Here is a 14,181-nt window from a genome sequence, read left to right on the forward strand (position 1 = left end):
CATCAATCTGAGCCTTTCCTGGTTTGTGATGTAATGACAGGGTGAGCCATTGAATTGTATGCTTGCTTTGTGAACTGGTGCCCATTCCTCCAGCAATCTTGCCTATGCTTGTTCAGTCACTTCTTATCAGGAAGAACACAATCCCACAACTCCACCTGCACTCTTTAATGGGATGGTATCCAGGTAAGTCACTGTCAGTCTACAATGCGTGTGCTGCTGTGGATTACCGTCTGGTGTGTCCAGATTTAGAAAGAACATCGAACATAGAACGCTACAGTATTGTAAAGGTCCATTGGGCTACAATGCTGTACTGACCTTTCAATCTGCTCTGAGGTCAATCTAAGCCTTCCTTCCTATATACTGTTCCATTTTTCTATCATCCATGTGCCTCTCTAAGAGCTTCTTAAAATGTCCCTAATGTATCTGCCTCTATCAGCACCATGCATTCCATAAGGCACTCCATGCATCCATCAGTCTCTGTGAAAAGACCCTAACTCTGACAAACCCCCTATACTTTAGCCCAATTACCTTAAAATTATGCCACTTTCTATTAGCTGTTTCCATCCTGTGAAAAGGTCTCTGGCTATCCACTCATTCTATGCCTCTTATCATGTAAACCTCTGTCAAGTCACCCCCTCATCCTCCTTCACTCCAAAACATTGGTTCCTACAGTAAAACTCTGAAAATATGCTATTGTTCTAATTGAAATGAATTGGAGTTTACAGGTAAGCAGGAAAGAGTGTGGTGTATATATTTCTCTTTTTTTTGTAATTTATTTTTATTGAATTTCATCATCAAACATACATTTCCATAAGATGTATTTCAGATACTGTACATATATATCATATAATCATATTTGTCACATCTCCACATAATATTTATCTGAGGTATACACTTATAGAAAGGAGAGGAAAGAAAGAAACAATCGAAAGAAGAAAACTATGTACAGAGTAGGGAGTGATCTTTTTTTTTACAACATATTCATTGATTTGTGAGAATAAAATCAGGCCTATGAGGTGTTATGTAGATAAACCATTTTTTCCAGTGTGAATAAAATTGTTCCAACTTCTGATTAACAGATGCTGTTATCTTCTCCATTTTGTAAATGTCCATTGTAATTTCCATCCATACATTTAAAGTTGGGCTCTCCTGTGATAACCATTACCTGGTAAGGGTCTTTTTACCAGCCACCAGCAGTACATTCATTAAATATTTATCTCTTTTCAACCATTCTTGAGGTATATACCCAAATTATATGGCCTTACTCTCTAAGGGTATTTCACACTTAAAGATGTCTTGTAGGGCATTATGTATCCCACTCCAATAGTCTTTGATAATGGGGCACTCCCAGAAAACATGATAATGGTTTACATTTTGATTTCCACAATTTCTCCAGCAAACAGGAGGGGGTTACCATCATAATAGGATTTTTGAGAGGGTGTAATAAAATATCTTATCAAGTTTTTCCACCCAAACTCCCTCCATTTCTGTGAACTGGTACACTTCCATTGATACCTCCATATTATTGTCCAGTCTTTCTCAGATATTATTATCCCTCCTTCCTTCTCCCATTTTGTTTTAATGTATGAAGTCGAATGTGTTTTAAGATTTGACAAACCCTTATACACGCTTGATATTATTCTACTACCATTATCTGAATTATACACTTTTCCAAATAGCTTTATCAGACATGTACTTGCCTTGGTTACATTTTAAACTGTCCTATTAACATACTGTTGCATCTGTAAATACTGGTAAAAGTCTTGTTTTTCTAATAAGTGTTTCTCTTTGAGCATTTCAAAACTGAACAGTGTTCCTTCTTTCATTATATTGCAAATAGCTGTTATTCCTTTAGCTGTCCAGTCCTTAAATCTAGCAACCAGTTTATTTGAGTAATTACTGGAACCTTGTTTCCAATGCTGTCTATGAACTGTGTAAAACTGTAAGTGATTTTAAAGTACATTAGTGTTTTTGTAGAATAATACCTGACGTTCCAGAAGGATGGCAGGATCCCTGTCCTGAAGGACAATACTGAAGAAGAAATGATTTGTGATGATCTCACAACTTCATTATTACTACACTGGGACTCCCCTTTTGTTCCAAATGTATTAATTTATGTTATGGGATTTTAAAATGCCTTCTGATCAATAATATGGTACAATCCCACCAGGCATGCAGTAACTCTGACAGAGCAGCATTCCCCCAGTCTGTGTCAACTTCGATCCTTGTGCCCAAGTCACTGGAGGAAATTTATGACCTTCGGGCAGGAATGTGCCATGGTTTGAGTGAGGATAAGATGGCAGAGATGGAGAATGGAATTATGAAGCAACGGGAAGAAATAAAAATCAGGGAGATAAAATGAAAAGAGTAGAAGAAATGCAGAAGAAGAATGAGAAAAGAACTGAATGATGTAAGCTCTCATCAGTTCAAGCAACATCTGTAGAGAGAAATACAGTGCTAACACCTCTGGCTGATGAACAGAACACATTGCTTGATCCTTTGAGAAGCTTCCTGTGTTTTCTGCTTCTAACACAGATTTCCAACATCCATCATACTTTGCTTTTGACAAAGGATATCAGAGAGAAAATGTCAGATTAAATATCAAACAGGAATTCTGCAGATGCTGGAAATTCAAGCAACACACATCAAAGTTGCTGGTGAACGCAGCAGGCCAGGCGGCATCTCTAGGAAGAGGTACAGTCGACGTTTCAGGCCGAGACCCTTCTCTTCCTTCAGTTAGTCCTGACGAAGGAGAGCCAATAATAGACCATAGGTGGATTGGAATCCTTCCACTTCAATAGAACAGCTCTCCTAGCCAGTAAGGTCGAAAAAGCTATCAAACATTGAGTGGAAACAGGAATATTTCCTGCTTCTGATGGGATAATCCCAAAAATTGCTGTAAGCAAATTAGTTTGTAAATCCAGATCCAAAACTTTTGATAGTATTTTAAAAACATCTCTCCAAAAGTTATCTAGCTTTATACAAGACCAATACATAAGAATGAAAGTGGCCAGCTCAGCATTACATCTGTCACAAATAGGATTGATATTGGGGAAGATACGCACGCGCTAGTTTATCCTGTGACATATGGGCCCGATGCACTACCTTGAACTGTATCAAGGAATGACGGGCACAAATAGAGGAGTTATTAACCGAATGAAAAATCTTACTCCATTGATTATCTGAAAATGACTCTTGAAGTTCCGATTCCCAAGCGTGTTTAATCTTATCATTAGATATCATTCGTGATCTCAATAACCGTTTATAAATTATACCTATCAACCTTTTTTGAAATGGTTTAAACTGAAAGAGAACGTCTGTCATATTAGGTGGATAAGCAGAAGGGTAATTTGGCAACAAACCACATAAAAAATTCCTATTTTGTAAATACCTAAAAAAAAATGTACATAAGATAAATCATATTTATTCACTAACTGAGAAAAAGACATTAAACAGTCCCCTAAAAACAAATCTGAAGTTATTATTCCCTTGGTTTTCTAAATTAAAAAGGCCTTATCCAGAATTGATGGTTTAAAAATGGATATTAAAAATATTATAAAAATGGAGATGGATATTACTAGAAAGAATAAAATTATTTAACTCAAAAAATCTACAAAACTGGATTCAAATTCTTAATGTATGTTTAACAATGGGATTAAATTCTTCTCTGCTAATCTTAGAAAACAAAAAGGGAAGAGGAGCTCCAGGTAAAGAGGCCAAAGAGAACCCTTTCACGAGTTTACCTCCAAATCCAACCATGAAGGACTTTCATGTATATCTGAATAGTGAATCCAAAAAGTAATATATCAAATATTAATTGCCCAATAGTGCATTATAAAGTTAGGCAAAGCCATACCACCATCCTTTTTTAATTTCTGCAATAAGGGTTTACTCAATCTAGGATTTTTATTGTTCCAAATATAAAATAAAATTATAGAATCTATTCTGTCAAAGAACTTTTTAGGAACAAAAGAAGGAACTGCCTGAATTTCTATAAAACTTTCAGTAAAGCTATTATTTTAATAGCATTAATTCGACCTATTAATGATAATGTCATAGGTGACCATTTAGAAAGCATTTGTTTAGTGTAGGCAATTAATGGAAAATAAGTATATGTATCCTTAAAATTATACATCTTTAAAAATTTTTAGTAATTTTAATACCAAGATAGGTAAAGTAATTTTTAGCAATACTAAAAGCTACTTGATGATTTGGATCCGAGTAATTATTAATCGGAAAAATTCACTTTTATGTAGATTTAATTTATACCCAGAAAAACTACTGAATTCAGAAAATATAGATAACATAGAAGGAATAGATTTCCTAGGATCTGAAATATAAACTAACAGGTCATATAACGAAACCTTGTGTACTTTCTCCCCTCTCTTAATACCCTGAACAGTGTTAGAATCTCCAAGAGCAATAGCAAGGGGCTCTAAGGCCAAGTTAAATAATAAAGGGCTAAGAGGGCATCCCTGTCAAGTACCCCTATGTAATCTAAAATAGGGAGATGTTTGATTATTAGTTATAACAGCAGCCATAGGAGCCTGATAGATCAATTTAATCCAGGAAATAAATTCCAGGCCAAGATTAAATCTTTCCAAAACCTCAAATAAATAAGACCACTCCACCCTATCAAAAGCTTTCTCTGCATCAAGAGAAACAACACATTCAGATTCTTCAGATTGAGAAGAGTGAATAATATTTAATAATCTTCAAATATTAAAATGTGAATATCTATTTTTAATAAATCCAGTTTGGTCATTGGAAATAACAGTAGGTAAAGTATTCTCAAGTCTATTAGCCAAAATCATAGAGAGAATTTTAAGATCCAAATTCAATAGAGAAATTGGTCTAGAAGAGGTGCATTCAGATAAATCTTTATCTTTTTTGGGAATTAAAGAGATTGAAGCTTCATAGAAAGTTTTCGGGAGAGTCCCAGAGGATGTTGTCACAATGGGGGCGTTGGGAACGGACCCAAATGCAAGACACAGACACTGAAGTACAAGGAACAGGACTTGACTAGAGTAGGGACGTGACAGGATACAGACAAGGAGCAGGGACAAGAATGCAGACTTGGGCTAGGACAGGGTCTAGACACAGGGAACCCAGACAAGGAACTATGAACTAGGAGCCTGGGCTTGGACTCCGAGCCAGAGACTGGACAAGGACCCAGGACCTGGGTCGTGCCTCTGGCTCAGACCCCAGAACTAGGCAAAGACATGACATGGCTACAGGACAGGACGTGGCTGGTGTCTTGACTCTTGAGGCTTGAGGCTGGGAACTGTATATCAACATAGAGCCGGGACTTATCCTTCGAAAAGCTGGGACTCATCTTTAACACGACATCAACATGAGACAGGGCAGTACATAGACAAAGAGCCGGGACTTACACTTAGACAAGCCAGGACTCAACTTTATCTCCACACCAGGGTGGGACAGGTCCGCCAGTTGGGTAATGGAAGAACAGCCGGACTTACCGCACAGAGGCAAAGACAAGACAAGACCCCCCACAGGGCAACAGTAGAATGGCCTGACTTACCCCACAGAGGCGAGGACAAGACAAGACAGATACCCCCGCAGGGCAATGGCAGAACGTCCTGACTTACCCCACGGAGGCGAGGACAAGACAAGACAGATCCCCCTGCAGGGCAACAGCAGAATAGCCTGACTTACCCCACGGAGGCAAGGACAAGACAAGACAAATACCAAAGAACGACAGATAGTTCCACCTCTGTATCCTAGTCTGGCTATGGAAACAGCCAGATCCCTACCTAGCTTGGAGTGGCTAGCAGCTGAACCCATACCGCAAAGACAGCTCCGACTACTGACAGCAAGGCTCAATGAGGGGATGGTTCCCCAACACGGCCTAAAGATGGCAAGTGGCTGCTCTAGCCTTCCACTGGCAGTTGCTCCCAGGGGATCTTGACAAGACAAACCAGCAGCTCACACTCAACCCCAAGGCCATTTATATTCCAAGCCCCAAGATGGGAATCAGGTGCCTATGATTAACTCAACCAAAACAAGGGACAGCTGGAAGACCTGGAGTGCGGAGTCCACGGACCGGACCGTGATCCAGAATGTGGACTTTATGGACCGGACCATGACAGACATAGAATCAGTGAAAATTTGACATAAATGAGGTATTGTAGCGATGTGCTACACACAGAACTAGAAATAATGATACGCAGTCTGTAAGTGGCACTCGAGACTCGTTTATTCAAACTTCGCGGCACTGGCTTTTAAGCAGTTCCCTTCCAGCCCTCTCCGGGCAGAAATGACGTCAGAGGTGCATTACAAAAGTCTCTCCCCGCGTGCGGGCTATTTTGTGAGCCGGTTCGCTTGTGTAGAAAGTGGGTCGCCACATAACCCCATCCCCCCAGAACCGGCGATACACCCTCAATGTCCACAGTCTGGATCAGTCTCTGTTTGGGTGGTCTGCCTCTGTGCCGCGGTGCCTGAACGTTGACCGGCTGCACCAAGTCCACCTGAGCCGGTTTGAGTCGGTCCACCGTGAAAACCTTCTCTTTCCCCCCAATGTCCAGAACGTACGTGGACCCGTTGTTACTGATCACCTTGAACGGCCCCTCGTACAGCTGCTGTAGCGGTGCCCGGTGTCCGCCCCTTCGCACGGATACAAACTTACAGTTCTGCAGGTCTTTGGGTCGGGATCTGTCCGTGCTATGAAGTCGGTACGGGGGCCAGGTTGCCGAGCCTTTCGCGTAGTCTGTTCAGGACTGCTGCGGGTTCTTCCTCTTTCCCCCTTGAGGCTGGTATGAACTCTCCTGGGACGATCAGGGGTGCGCCGTACACCAGCTCGGCCGACGAGGTGCGCAGATCCTCTTTGGATCCAAGCAGGACCCAGGGAAGTTCGTCCACCCAGTTAGGCCCTTTCAGGTGGGCCATGAGAGCCGACTTTAAGTGACGGTGGAAGCATTCCACTAGTCCGTTCGACTGTGGGTGGTAGGTAGCTGTGTGTAATTGTGTTCCCAACAGGCTGGCCACAGCCGACCACAGGCTGGAGGTGCACTGGGCGCCTCTGTCGGAGGTAATGTGGGCCCGGATCCCGAAGCATGCTACCCAGTTTGCAATCAGTGTTCAGGCGCAGGAATTGGCGGTGGTGTTGTTGCACGGAACCGCCACTGGCCATCTCATGAACCGGTCTACCATAGTTAGGAGGTACTGCGCTCCTTGTGACACTGGCAGGGGCCCCACGATATCCACATGAATGTGGTTGAACCTCCGGCGGGTGGGTTCAAACTGCTACGGCAGGGCTTTGGTGTGCCGCTGCACCTTGGCCATTTGGCACTGCGTGCACATTTTGGACCATTCACTGACCTGTTTGCGAAGTCCGTGCTGCACAAACTTGCTGGAGACCATCTGGATGGTTGTCCTCATAGATGGGTGTGCCAAGCTGTGTATAGAGTTGAAAACTCGCTACCACCAGGCTGCCGGGACGATCGGGCGAGGTTGGCCGGTAGCCACGTCACACAGGAGGGTCCTTTCACCTGGGCCTACGAGGAAGTCCTGTAGCTGGGCATCTCGCCATCTGCCTGCTGCACCTCTGCCAGTGCTGCATAGTCCACCCCCTGGGACAGGGCCTGGATAGCTGGTCTGGAGAGTGCGTCCACCACGACATTGTCCTTGCCCGAGACATGCTGGATGTCCGTCGTGTACTCAGAGATTTAGGACAGATGTCGCTGCTGGCGGGGCGACCGGGGATTGGACACCTTCGTGAATGCGAAGGTCAATGGTTTGTGGTCCGTGAACGCGGTGAACGGCCTGCCTTCTAAGAAGTACCTGAAACGCTGGATTGCCAGATATAGTGCCAACAGCTCCCGGTCGAAGGCACTGTACTTGAGTTCGGGTGGCCGTAGGTGCCTGCTGAAGAACGCCAGGGGTTGCCAGCGCCCCACGATGAGTTGCTCCAGCACCCCACCGACTGCTGTGTTGGATGCATCCACTGTGAGGGCAGTAGGAACGTCCGTTCTGAGGTGCAGCAGCATCGCAGCATCTGCCAAGGCTTCCTTGGCTTTAACGAAAGCTGCCACGGCCTCTTTGTCCCAAGTAAAGTCCTTGCCTTTACCCGACTTCAGGGTGAACAAAGGGTGCATGATACGGGCTGCTGAGGGGAGGAAGTGGTGGTAGAAGTTCACCATACCAACGAACTCCTGCAGGCCTTTGACTGTGTTGGGCCGGGTGAAGTGGCGGATCGTGTCTACCTTGGCGGGCAGAGGTGTTGCGCCATCTTTGGTAATCCTGTGGCCCAGGAAGTCGATGGTGTCGAGTCCGAACTGACATTTGGACGGGTTGATCGTGAGGCTGAAATCACTCAGGCGGGAGTAGAGCTGGCGGAGGTGTGACAGATGCTCCTGACGACTACTGCTGGCTATGAGGATGTCGTCCAAAAGATGAACGCAAAGTCCAGGTCGTGTCCCACCGCATCCATTAGTTGCTGGAACATCTGTGTGGCATTCTTCAGGCCGAACGGCATTCGGAGGAATTCGAACAGGCCGAACGGGGTGATGAGTGCTGTTTTGGGGATGTCTTCAGGGTGTACCGGGATTTGATGGTACACCCGGACGAGGTCTAATTTGGAAAAGATGCTTGCCCCATGCAGGTTTGCTGCAAAGTCCTGTATGTGCGGCACGGGGTAGCGGTCTGGAGTTGTAGCCTCGTTCAGTCTGTGGTAGTTGCCGCATGGTCTCCAGCCCTCGGCTGCTTTGGGCACCATGTGCAAGGGGGAGGCCCATGGGCTGTCGGACTGCCGTATGATCCCCAATTCCTCCATCCTCTTGAACTCCTCCTTCGCCAGGCGGAGCTTGTCCGGGGGGAGCCTTCGTGCGTGGGCATGGAGGAGTGATCCCTGGGTCGGGATGTGGTGCTGTACTCCGTGTCTGGACATAGCTGCTATGAACTGCGGTGCCAGAACTGATGGAAAGTCCACCAGGATTCTGGTGAATTTGTTGTCAGACAGTGTGATGGAGTCCAGGTGTGGAGCCGGCAACTTGGCTTCACCCAGGGAGAATGTCTGGAAAGACTTGGCATGGACCAGTCTTTTCCCTTGCAAGTCGACCAGCAGACTGTGGGCTAGCAAGAAGTCCACCCCCAGGAGTGATTGGGCTACGGTGGCCAGTGTGAAGTCCCACGTGAACAGGCTGGCGCCGAGCTGTGGCTGCACTGTGCGGGTGCCGTAGGTCTGAATCATGCTGCCGTTTGCGGCCCTCAGGGTGGGTCCCGTCTCCCTGTTGCGGGTGTCATACCCAGTCGGGGGTACAACGCTGATCTCCGCTCCGGTGTCGACCAAGAAGTCTGTTTGTCCAGAAGTCCCAGACGTACAGGAGGCTGTCCTGGTAGCCAGCCGTCGTAGCCATTAGTGGCGGCTGGCCCTGGTGTTTCCTGGGAACTTGCAGGGCATGCGACAATGGCGAGCTTCTGTGCTCCACCACTGGTGGTAGAAACACCACTGTTCATTGGCCTCCTCACTCCTGCCTCTGGGTTGTGTGTGCTCCGTTGCCGGGCCTGGTCTGGCCTGCTGTTGGGCGCGTGGCTTGGTAATCTGTCCGACGGACGCTCCGCTCTCCCTCTTGGCTTTCCACAGCACATCTGACCGGGCCGCCACCTTCCGGGGGTCACTGAAATCTGTGTCGGCCAGCACAGATGTATGTCCTCGGGCAGTTATTCTCAAACATGAAGCAGGGCTTGTGTCCTTCAGCCAGGGCCAGCATCTCGTTCATTGTGCCAGAGGTCCGTGAGTGTCAGGGAGAATGAATGAGTGCCATTGCTATTACAAAGGAAAAAGTGAGAGGCAATCTCAAAAGTCTTAAGGTGAATAAGTCACCTGGGCCAGATGGACTACTGTACATCCTAGAGTCCAGAGATGTTGCAGAAGAAATAATGGATGCATTGGTTATGATCTTTCAAGAATTGCTTGATTCTGGCATGGTCCCAGAGGACTGGAAAATTGCAAATCTCACTCCATCTTTAAGAAGGGAAGAATGCAAAAGAAAGGAAATTATGGTCCAGATAGCCTAATATCAGTGGTTGGTAAAGTGTTAGAGTCTATGATGATGAGGTTTTGAGGTACTTGGAGACTGATGATAACATAAGTCAAAGTCATTTACGTGGAGTTTCAGCAGGTATTGATAAGGTGCCACACATGAGGCTGCTTACCAAGATAAAATCCAGTACCCCACGTTTTCTCTCCACAGTTTCAATGAAATATGTGTAAACTGAAGAAAAATGTTTAATGTTACCAAATCATGAATGGGATCTGCAGCTCGACGACCTTTGGCTTGTTCGGGAAAATGAAACACTGTTGGACATGAGCTACAGGGACCTGTCACCCCGAATCTAAAGGAGAAGGAAAAATGGGTGACTGTCAGGAGAGGAAAGGTAGAATGTCGGATAGTGGAGATCATCCCGTTGCCATCCCCCTCAACAATAAGTGCTCCATTTTGAGTTCTGTTGATGGGGAACAGCCCACCTGAGGGAAACAACAGCAGCTGTGCCTCTGGCATTGAGTTTGACCCTCTAGCTCAGAAGGGTAGGGAACTGAGGAGTATGGCAGCAGTAATCCTATGGTGGGGGTATCAGAACTAGACAGCATAGCCTCAAAATTGAGGGACGACCTTTTAGAACAGAGGTAAGCAGGATTTTTTTCAGCCAGACAGTAGTAAATCTGTGGAATGCTCTGCCACAGACTGCGTTGGAGGCCAAGTCCATCCATGTATTTAAGGCGGAAGGTGATAGTTTCCTATCAGTCAGGGCATCAAAGGATATGGCGAGAAGGCGAGTATATGGGGTTCAGTGGGATCCGGGATCAGCCATGATGGAATAGCAATGGGCTGAATGGCTCCTATTCTGCTCCTACGTCTTATGGTCTTATGATTATGAATTATATTCCTTCTGGTCAAACATTACTTCAGTAGTTAGAATTAAGTACACATTGATCACATTTTAGTTTAAAGAATTTTACATATTCACAATGAGATAGATTCCAGATGGGTAAATACAGATTCTAAATGCTTCCCAACACCTGCTGTTCATACACACAGCTTCAATGTGGCAATTTTAGCTGCATATCTGTAGTGGTCTTCCTGACAGGTTTTACCAATAGTTCCTGTATCAAGCACGAGACAGTCTGCAGGTGCTAGAAATCCAAAGCAGCACACACAAAACGCTGGAGGAACTTAGCATGTTAGGCAGCATCTATGGAAAAGAGTAAATAATCGACTTTTCATCCAGGACCCTTCAAGACTCAGAAGGTGGGTCCTCCCACTTTCTCCAAACTCCAAAGCCTTTCCCTATTATACTCCCCACCCTTCCTCTGCTGTATTGACGACTGCATTGGCGCATGCACTCATGCTGAGCTTGTTAATTTTATCAACTTTGTCTCTAACTTCAACTGTGCACTTAAATTTACACAATCCATCTCTAATACCTCCCTCTCCTTTCTCAATCTGTATGTTTCCATCTCTGGAGTCATATAGTCCACTAACATCTTTTATAAACCTACTGATTCCTAAGGTTATCTCGATGAAACACTTCCCACCCTATCATCTGTAAAAATGCTATTTACTTCTCTCAGTTTCTTTGCCTCCGCCACATCTCTTCCCAGGGCGTGACTTTCTATTCCAGGACATTAGAGACGTCCTCCTTCTTTAAAAAGTGGGGTAGCCCTCCTGCTAATATTAATACTGCCCTCTCCCACTTCTCCTCCATTTCCCGTACGTCCACACTCACCCCATCTTCCCAATGCCACAATAGCCCTGAACTACCACCCCATCAACCTCCACATCCAACATATTATCCTCCGAAACTTCTGCCATCTCCAAAGGGATGCTAGCACTAAACATATCTTTACCCCTAACCCTCCCCCTCTCCCATCACTACACCTTCCGCAGGGTTCACGCTCTCTGCAATTCCCTAGTCAATTCGTCCTTCCCCACTAATCCCCCTCCAGGCACTATTCCTGCAAGCAGTCTAAGTGCTGAACCTCCTATTCACCTCCTCCCTCACCTCCATTCATGGCCCCAAACAGTCCTTCCAGGTGAGGCAACACTTCAACGGGGAATCTGCTGAGGTCGGCTATTGTGTCCAATGCTCCTGATGTAGCCTCCTCTACATTGGTAAGACCCGTTGTAAATTGTGGGACTGCTTTGGTGCACACCTCCACACCATCCACCACAAACAGGACTTCCCCGTGACCAAACATTTTAATTCCCACTCCCATTCAAGTCCTGATGTGGTGATCAATGGCCTCCTCCTGACCAAGATGAAACCGCCCAACAGGGTGGAGGAGCAACACCTTTTATTCTGTCTGGGTAAATCTCCAACCCGATGGCATGAATATTGATATCTCCTTCTGGTGAACAAATCTCCCTCACATCTTCCTCTGAATCTACTGAACTGGAATAGAAATAATTGAACAGATAAGGTTTCAAAATTAAAATGCATTACATTGTTCTGATTTGTAATGACAATTCACTTCAATGCAAAATATCCTAAGTTGCTTCCCAGGACAATGAAACAAGAATTTAAAAATTTGCAGAATAATATGGAAGTAGGCAGATCAGTCACGAGTGTTTACGTATGCACAGAGAAACAATGACAACTGATTAACTGTTCTTACTGAGTCATGCTGGCCACTGCACATACTGGGCAACTTCCAGTGTGGGAGCAGAGAACTTGGCCCGCCAAGATGGAAACATATGCACTTGAAAGCCCGCACAAAAAGAGAGAGCTTTCTGCGCACAGGAAGCCCAATTAATTTATCACACAATCGATCAGCTGCATAAGCACTCACTACATTTCACATTTATCCGATACCGTTCAATATGTCAATGCAATCACTCACAGTATTTCCTTTCTTTATCAGCCTCCTACTATGAGATGAGAATGAGTGAGAAACTGCTGCAGCTACGGGACAGTTTCTCAGGAGCTGAACAGGTTAATTTGACAAGTTTGAAACCGCAACCATTTGGCTCCAAAGAAACATTTACAATTGCCGTTGGAAGTACAGAACTTAAAAACAGTACCACGTTTTATTTTGCTCTATGTGCTTATGATGAAAACAATCAGCCTTCCGAGATGTCCAATGTTGCCAGCGCTTCTTTCTTTCTGCCTTTGCCTGATGAACTGGGGGACAATAAAGTATAGGTTCTGCACAGTATGTGGATTTCAGTAGTAGTGGCAGTAATTGTATGTTTGATTATTGGGATTACTTATTATATTGAGCAGAAGAAATACAAAAACAGATTGCCAGTAGCAGTAGAGCATGCAGACAATACAGCTGCTGAATGTTTACTTTATCCTGAGGTATTATTGTTGCAGATTAGATTGAAGATTTTCTGAGATATCTATAATCATTCCCAGACAAATGGAAGGCCTTCCTTGGATATTCAGTCCAAATTATATGCCTAACCTCTTGCGTTAATCAGATGCTTTAGTTTGGTGACATTGATTTTGGAGGAGGATGTGGTTTTCTTCTGGGGTAGAATCTGTATCATTGAATAATCTTGATGTAGTTCTGTATTAATAAAAACAATATTTTCTGAAATGGTAGTATTATTCATTTTCTAATACCACCTTTTAGGAGTTCATAATGAAGGTTATTTTTTGGAGTCTGTTGAGTCTCTATAGAAACTTCAAATACTTGTCTTATACATTGAACCTTCCACCTTTGTCACCAGTAACAGCAATAATGTATAATTAAGTGGAGCCATTTAATGTAAAAAGATACGTCTATGACATTGAAGAAGAACAGTAACGTTGGAAAGGGAGGCCTAGCAGAGGATGGCGAGGCCAGGTGACCACAAGACTGATCAGAAAAAAAATTCATGGAACAGAGAGCATGGATCAGAGAACAGACTGCAAACTACAGGCCTTCAGCCCAAGGTGTGTATTAATCCCTTAATTTACTCCAACATCAATCTAACTTTCTCCTCCTGCTTCATCCTTCATTTTACTTTCATCCATGTTCCCTTTAAGAGTATCTTAAATGGTACTAATCACTCTATCACTATCCCTGGCAGCATGTTTTATGCACCCACCACTCAGAGTAAAAATAAACCTGCCTCTGATATCCCCCTGTATTTTCCTTCCAACCCCTTAAAGGCATACCCCTTGTATTAACCATTTGCATTCTTGGAAAAGAAAGTTTCTGGCTATCCAATCGAT

General features: G+C 44.5%; 1 pseudogene; it reads left to right on the forward strand.

Annotated features, from left to right (window-relative positions):
- The window catches only part of LOC134354545 (calcium-activated chloride channel regulator 1-like), a 63,032-nt pseudogene extending 49,550 nt beyond the window's left edge, over positions 1 to 13,482 (forward strand).
- Positions 13,483 to 14,181: the final 699 nt, after the last annotated feature.

Source organism: Mobula hypostoma, chromosome 12, assembly GCF_963921235.1.
Source record: "Mobula hypostoma chromosome 12, sMobHyp1.1, whole genome shotgun sequence".
NCBI classification, from domain to species: domain Eukaryota; kingdom Metazoa; phylum Chordata; class Chondrichthyes; order Myliobatiformes; family Myliobatidae; genus Mobula; species Mobula hypostoma.